Source organism: Hibiscus syriacus, unplaced genomic scaffold, assembly GCF_006381635.1.
Source record: "Hibiscus syriacus cultivar Baekdansim isolate YM2019G1 unplaced genomic scaffold, ASM638163v2 tig00110126_pilon, whole genome shotgun sequence".
Taxonomy (NCBI): domain Eukaryota; kingdom Viridiplantae; phylum Streptophyta; class Magnoliopsida; order Malvales; family Malvaceae; genus Hibiscus; species Hibiscus syriacus.
This window is the reverse complement of record NW_024062601.1, coordinates 14,279-23,515: the sequence shown is the minus strand read 5'-3', so window position 1 is coordinate 23,515 and position 9,237 is coordinate 14,279.

Sequence of the window (9,237 nt, the reverse complement as noted above, 5' to 3'; positions counted from 1 at the left end):
AGTCCAAACATGGGGAAACAGTACTCGCTTTGAGGCTTCTGAGTACCAAATAAATGCTATAATAAAAATTGAAAACTATGTAAAATTATAATGAATATTATCTTCTTCTAAAATTATAGAGTTTATAGTACGAATAAGAGAGAAATTAAAGAGACGCAAATAACAATTCCAATGATAAATGATATTTTTTTGAATTGCTTTGTATATTATAAGGGTTACAGTTTGATTTGAATTCGATCCGACTCAAATTAATAAAAATATAAAACTAACGAATAAGTGAAAAGGTAAGAAAATCAATTTGATTGAAAGTAAGAATCTTATTTTCTTTAACATGAATTCATAGTAAAATATATACTTTTTAGTAAATTTATACTAAATAAATTTTCTTTTTAAACAAGTAATCATCTTTATAAAGATATACTAGAGATTAACGTTAGAAATTAAGTTACTTTCAATAAAATCTCTTGTATTATTCTTTGACTAGTGATTTTTTCTCTCTCTTATGTGCGTGGTTTTTCCTGAAAGTGTTTTTACGTTGAATTTTGGTGTTCTTTGTTTGCGGTTGTTTTTACATTTATTATTATAGTTCTTACACTATAACAAACTAGTATTAGAGCTTTTCGGGTTTGATCCAATCACAATAAATACATCAATGAGATATGAAAAATTTGTATCAGGATTGTAATACCAAATTCTCGTCATGGCATGTGAAATTTGGGATATTTTTGCACAGATAGATATGGACGAAGCATTATAAATGATCAATAAGATGTTATCCTTGACACTTGAGCGGAAACAACGTAAGGATACATAATTTATCTTAAATTTATCTATACTTATTAAATCAAATTTCACAAGATGTTTTGAAAGAAGAGACATTTTATTTCTAGTGGGTGAAGTTAGAGCAACTATGCATGAAGAAAACATTAACCAAAAAGTTGCATATGAATCAATGTCTCTACTCATATAAATTGACAGAAGATTTGCCACTTGAAGACCACTTAATTGCATTCAAGGAGATCATATATGACCTGGAGACCATAGATGTGAAATACAATCAATGAGATTTAAGATTGGTTCTTTTATGTTCACCGTCTTATACATTCGTGAAACACTTATTATTTAAAAAGTGTATGATAACATGCACTCGTATGAAAAGATTTAACATATTATAGTTAGATCAAAGTCCCAAGCAGATAGTCTTGTAGTGCATGGATCGATGGGTCCAAGTCAAAATCCTTCAACTAAGGTAAAACTTTTAATTTTTTTTATGAAACGTCACATTATATCAAAGTGTTGCGAGTTACAAAATAAAATCAAAAGATAAGATGTGGAGCAAAACTTTGAAGAATCTAGTAAGGCTGATGTAAAGGAAGAGTACAATGATGAACTCCTAGTTACAACAAAAAGTAACTCTAAAATAAACGAAGAATAGATCATCAACTCTAAGTGTACCTATCATAAGTGTCCTAATCAAAATTGTTTTACAACCTATTCAACTATTTGAACATATGTTATTTTCATGGGTAATAATATCTTATACAAATTTGTAAATATAAAAACAAAAATTGAAGATGTTCGATGATATCGTCAGAACTCTTAATGACGTACGATATATATCATATCTGAAGAAGAATCTAATGTTACTTAGTAATATGTATTCAAAATGGTATAAGCACTCCGTTGAAGATGGAGTTCTAAAGTTTGGTAAGGGTTTCTTCATCATGATGAAAAAGGAAAAGAAGATTGATATATTATATGTTCCCCGAGGTTCTATATTGATAAGTGATGCTTTAAATTGAGGATATGATTCCTTCCCCCAACTTAAGAAGATGTGATTTCAATATAATGATGACTCGTTCTTTCAATTTGAGGCAATGCAATTCTAAAAAATTAAATTGTTCCTCCAACTTGAAGTTGAGAGATGTCTTCAGTCTTCGAACCCAAGGCACTGAGACTTTAAAGAAAGTGAATTTGTTCCTCCACCGTAAAGTGATAGGAAATGGTTTTGGTCTTCAAACTTAAGGCATTAAGACTCCAAATAAAGTATAAATTGCTCCTCTAACTTGAATATATGAAAGATGTCTTCAATCCTTCAACTTGAGGCACTGAGACTTTGAAGAAAGTGAATCACCCATTCAATTTGAAACAACGAGCTATGTATTTAGTCCTTTCACTTGAGACTCTAAGGCTTTAAAGAAATTTAATCAATCCTCTAATTTGAAGAGATAAAAGATATTTTCGATCCTCCAACTTGAGACCCGAGACTTTGAAGAAAGTGTACATCACTCCTTCAACTTAAAGTGATGAGAGATGTATTGGTTCTCTAATATGAAGCTGTAACACCTCATACCTAGTTATGAGGAATAACTCGGATACCTAAGCATACATTAAATTTTGAACTTTTCGAACATAACAAAAGCCCTAAACATGCTCACTATGTAGAAGCACTAAATTTAAAACATGCATCATGCAATACATGACAACAAATAACAAATAATAAATTCAAAGACCTAGAACAATTGATGCATTGCAAGATAAACACAATAAACTATATAGGGGTAAATCAATCATTTCAGTTCATTAGATAATTCCAGCTAGAAATGCTTATTCAAATTTATTAATATTTATTATTAATCATTAATTAATGACATGCAAATTTCCAGATTAATCTGACACCAAACAGGGACCTAATTAAACATGTTTTTCTAAGGACTAAAATGTAAACAATTCAAAAGTCACATAAGAACAACAATTATACAATTAACACCTTTATTATGAAATTTAGTATATTAAAGTGTGATTGATCAAGTCTCATCGAATTTCTATTTAAGATCTAATATTAATTAGTAATTCAATTTCTGGACAATTTTAAACTTATACAAACATCCTAGGGTCAAATTAAGACTTAGAGACATTTAGGACCTTTAAACAAATATGCAGTTAACACCTTTATTACGAACATCATTTTTTACAACAGATTGATCTTTTGCAAAATAGTAAATTGGGGATCGATGCTTTGTGCATGGAATTAGTCCTTTTTGAGAATGGATCGATCATTTTCCCTAAGGGATTGATCCTTTTTCTGGAAAAGAGCAGAATTCTCAAGAACATGTGTAAATAAGGCACCAGAATTTCACATAATCAATCATAGGGACTCGATACATGTTTGGGCACCCTCATACCATATCATACATGTTATAATACACTTCTATCATACTTTACAACCCAAGTCAAAACATTATACAAGGATCTAGTATCAAAAGTCAACATTGCATGAAAGTTCACTTTGAGCACAAGTCACATAGTCCAATTATGCATTTTAGGATATTTCATGCATCTTATAAGTCTAGCATATTTAATACACTTGTGTCACTTATCCAAGCACACAAAACACTTCTTTAAGGCGTAGTTCAACATTTGGAATACTTGACATTCAACCTACATATTCATATGGATTCAAAATATCCAATAACAAAATCAATCAAACATCATGTTTTCTTACAAATCTAAGAATACAATTAACATGCCACATTTATTACAATTTCAACAATTCAAAGTTCATCTAAATCCCCAATGGTTCCCACATTGCCATTTTATAAAACCAAACCACATACACTTTATTTAATATTGTAATATCCCAACTTTTGGACTAGTGACCAAAATATAAAATTTAAAAGTTTAATAGAAAAAATGGAAATTTAGGGATCAAAGTGGTAATTTACCTAAAAAATAATTTCTATTCTATAAATGAATAGTTCATCCCAAGAATGATGCTTTTGTGGGCTTCATAGTTTTTATCCAGAGTTTGTATAAAGGGTTATAAAGCGATAAAGTTCAGTAAAATATTTGGATAATCGGATCAAATCAAAATTTTAAGAAATTTTGAAGGATGATAGAAGAAGGTTAAAAATATTATTTCCATATTTTAGAATCGTGAAATTTAATATGGATCACTAGAATTAAGATTGATTTTTCACGTACAATACAATAATAAGGGTCCTATGAATATAATAATAAAACTATGAGGTATAAATCTGAATACAATAATAAGGGTCCCATGAATACATATGCCCACAAAAGCTATAAAACAATACTCTAAAGGGGATGCTGAAAATCCTGCTGCAATGGTGCTCCACGATCGAATCTAGCTATTGACCTACAATGAAAAACATCCAAAAATTGAGCTTACAAAGCCCAATAGTATAATCGCTAATCTAAAGCAACATTATAAGTTTCATAAACAAAATAATGCTAAAGAAATGGTACTAAGTAGTAGTACATGCATGATCTTAATCAAGTGCTACCTACTTAGGGCTCAACTATTCTATTACTGAAGTAGGAGTCTTATCTTTCCCTTAATCCTCTGCTAAAGGCCCCACCATAAGTAAACCTCTAAAGGGTCTCTAACCCTAATGACTGTAACTGCTATGCATTATATAAATGCGACACTGAAACTCATGTATATTATCTGAATGTAACAATACTGACTATATTGTGCATTATTTGAATGCAACACTGCCACGTACCCATCAAACATTAGTTAACTAAGGCGAAACCCCATTGCCATATGGCATCGGTGAAATTCCCACTAAGCTGATGGATGCTCTCCTAGTCTTACATAGCCATCATGTAGATCATGGAAGGGAAATGGGTGTCACATAGCATTGGTAAAATTCTCGTTCAACTGATGTATTGGCTCGGTCTCACATAGCCATCAAGCCAAGCTCTAAGGATATCTTATGTACTGGATGATGCAACTATATATGCATAACTAAGGGCCCTAAGGCTGTATCACACTGACAATGCCCCACTAGGGCAACTAAGGTAGTCTGACTGTACTCTAACATAACTAGACACACTAAAGGTGGATCACCCTCTCATTAGCTGTTATCTCATTCGTTCCCTTGCTTAAAATGTTATTCAAGGGTTTATTAGTTTGTTACTTTTGTTAATTTATTAAGAGGCTTTATTCTGGTCATTCGTTACTTAAGGGCATTTTAGTCATTTTATCTTTAGAAAGGTCTCTACGTGTTTCATAATTATACGATTATACTAATTCTATTGTTCACTTCTTGTATTATTTATTAACCCGATACCTGATTCAAGTTTGATACTAAGTTGAATCACTCTAGTCGCTCTTACTACGCTTTCCCTCAATTCACCCTCAAATTGGAGGGATAATTGTATGTTCACCATTCGCTGACATTTTTTTAGTACACAACTCCATTATTATGTACTCTTATTAATTCATCATATTGCTTGTCGATACATCCTCAGCAACGATACTTCATTCGTAAATACTCATTACGTACTCAGCTGAAGGTACTTGATCATATTAGATCTACTATGGTTACTTCGATTTTAACTCACTTCTATGAGTGTTTCCGAGCCTTTTGGCTATTTACGCCCCTTTCGGACTAAGTTCTACCATTACAGATCATCCTTAGCTCTTATGAGACTTAAAGAGGTCAAACCTAACCATCCAAAGTGGGTAGTATTGATATTCTTCTTGTAGTATCGATACTATAAGGGTAATATCAATACTCTCCCTAGTAGTATCGATACTCCCAACTGGAAAACCCCAAATTTCATCCCAATTCATCCAGTATAGATAATGTTCATCCAGTATCGATACTCAAACCCAGAAATAGCTTATTTATGCTCAAGAAACACCCAAAAGTCACCCTGCATGTCTTAGTTTGGTTCTTAATCATGGGTAAAAGATTTTGGAGGTTACTTAGGGTCTTAAAGTAGCATAAAAAGACATATGAAAACTATGTAAAAAGACTATATTTTATGTATTTTTACTTAAGTTATTGTTTGTACAAAAGCCGTTGTCATAGAATTTTAGTTGCATTTAGGATATTTCTTACATGTAGTGGATAAGTTTTGCCTCTGCTAGTTTTTCTTTAAATTTGATGTTGCTGATAAGAAGGGTTGTGTGATGTTGTTATGATGTGGGTGATAGGAAATAAATGAGGAGGAAAATATTTATCGAGATAAATTTTGTGCGAGGGCCAAAGGAACTTAAGACGATGACTGTAAGGAATTTTTCACCATGGCAAGTTTTATCTTGCAAGTTTGACGTGATGAGAGACAAAATTGCTGACGGCGCGTGGCCAACTGTCCAATGCACCTCACGTGAACCTCTGCCCCTGTAAAGGATTTGAGAACACTGCCAATTATCGTATTATTCTTGAAATGGACATGAATTCAAGGGTAGTTTGGGAAATTTTAAGGGAACTAAACCCTAGAAATTCTTGACTATAAATAGCACATTATACCACCATTTTAGGGATCCTCACTCTCACTTAACCTAAAAGCTTTGGAAAAGACAACTACAACAACTTCTCCATCGTTCCCATCTCATCCTTCTTCAGTGTCCTCCATAGACGGGCTTCGCTGGAGTAGCGGGTAGGCCCTCGAGAGAGGCTATCGCTGGAGTAGTCATGGTGATGGTTTGATGTCACGACAATAACTATGTTTTTTTGGGAGTTTCATTCTTCTTGTTCTTTATTTCTTATCTTTTAGGGGCTTATACTTAATGAATATTTTGGGATGATATTAGCCACACCGTGAACTATTTTATATGGTGTTGGAGTTATTTAGATGATACTTTATTTTATGTTTAATGGATGATAAGTATATTTATGTTTATTGTTGTTTTGCTCACTATTTTAATCTTACGCCTTAGCATTGTAAGAGCTTTTGAGAGATTGACTTGTGCCTTGGCATAATATTCCTAGTCTTTGTAAGAGTTGTTAAGAGATATCCATTTTTCTAGGAGTTTATATCTAATATCGAGATAATTAGGTTAGATATATGTGAACAATGGAACTAATATGGATGGTGAGGTTCTAATATGCCTTAAAGATAACGAGAGGGTTTCAAGATACTTAAAGGGATAATACTTAATCGATAAGCTAGGGACACGATTTACGCGAGAGGTATTGTCGTGGCAATAGTTGTATCAGGTTCTTTACTAGAGATAACTTAGGAACACTTTAGTTAATCCTGTTGGGCAACATAGGCACAACATACTTAGTTCATCCTAGGCATATAATAATTTCTCGCCGTAGCAAATCCATCCCAAGTGCTCCGTTAGGAGTATGATTGTGTGAGGTTGTTAGTCTATATTCAGAACCCAAACATTTTTCGCCTTAGCAACTTTTATTTACTTACTCTTGCAATTAATTTTTGCCTTAGCAATTTTTACGTGTTTACTCTTGCATATTTTTCTTGCCATGAAAAAATTATCTGCTCACTTCACTTCACACATTTCGCGCCTCAACAAACTTTTTCCATCTATTCATACCATCTACCAAAGCACATTTATCATTTGTTTATATCATCACATTTCTCATTTGTTTATATAATTAGATTTAGACGCTTAGGATTAGTTAGTGATGCATATTCCTAGCTGTAGCAATCTTTAAAGAATTCCCCCAATCCATGTGAAGATGATACTCAATCACTACTGTATTACTTACATCGATTGTGTATACTTGTATAGATTTACGTGCCGTTTCACACATATTTACTTACGATCAACATGTTGTACATAAAAACATCATCTAATCATGAAATCAAGCATAAATCCTAAAATGCTCAACTAAATAAATCTTAGAAATTATTCATACGTATGAAAGCCTTAATACTCCAAAGGATTAGAAATACACTACCTTGGTGCTAGGATCCTGAAATGGACAACACACTCATTTCCTTTAAGATTTGGATGAAAACCCCCACTCCCTTTTTATCTAAAAAGAACCCAAGACTTGAATCATCAAACCAAAGTTTCTGAGGGGATTGAGGAAGGAATTAAAGTTTAAAGAAACATAAAAAGGGCTCAAGCAACTTAGTTATGGCACATGGAGATGATGAATATTAAGGAAACAGGGATGAAGAAAATGAAAAGAAGATAGTTGAAAAGAGTTATAAAAACCCTCATCTTTTTAAAAAGGTAAAATTACACATATGATCCTTCCTCATCTTTCTACTATTCCAAAATATCATTTTATGGCTAATTGGTCCCAAGTCCAACCAAATTAAGGCCAACGACTTAAATTATGAAATTCACGAGGTTCACATGCCTCTCGGGTAAACCCAAAACTACTAGCCCAAAATTTAGGGTGTTACATTGTAGAAATAGCGAAACAACTTCACTAAGGCGTCTTCCATGTGAAACCTACAATTTAGAAAATATGCCAATAGAGTCCACCAAACCCACTGGCTAATTAACAGGGAGCTACGCCAAACCAATTAAACTATTCCAAAAAGAAAGAAAAATGAAGGGGCATATGAAACCATGCCTCAAAGGCATACAATGTCACAAAAAACCAGGGGTTCCCCCTTCACCACTTGATAACTCCGTAAAAAGCATATATTTTAGGTCTTTTTACTCAAGTTATTGATTGTCTAAAAGCCATTTACATAGCATTTTAGCTGCATATAGTTGTAGACATATTTTTAAGTGGTGGATAAGTTTTACCGAGGCAAAATTTATTTGACTAAACTGATGCTACTGAGGAGAAGGGTTGTTTATTGGTTGTGATGATGCATGAAATGACTGAGGAAGAATTTATTTGCTGAGACTAATTAATTTGCTAGGTGATATAGTTCAAGCTAGCCTCACATGGATGGATGGTGAAGTCAAGGTTGTACCTTTGATTGTTTCAATCTTGGAAAGCAACAAGGATCCTGCACAAACAAGAAAGCTAAAAAAAATAGTTAAATGGAAGTAATGAAATGGAAAGATAAATATGGCAGCGGAAAATATATATAAGTTAGTGATATGTTTAAAGGAAATGATGAAGTATGGTAATGGAAGTAGAATGAAGGTGATGGAGATGAATATGAAAAGTAGTATCTCAAAGAAGACTCAAAGAAGAACCAATGTTAAAGAACAAAGACTCAGACTTTATATTGCTTCTTTAAGGGATGGTAAACAAGGAATTTGATCCACTATCTATAAAGAGATAGGAACCAGAAGTATCAGGATGAAATAGATAGGGGTGACGCCACAAGCATAAGCTTGATAAGTCGATAAAGTTCACTTAAGAACTAAAGAGAGAAACTCTCACAAATATTTGATTAAACAAAGTCAATTGGTGGTTACAAATGAAATGGAAAGCTATTTATAGGCCTAAGAGATGTCTAGGATGCACATACAAGATTTAATGATTGAACAGTCATGGATGAATGTTCATCCTTAAGTATATACAATGTACGTCC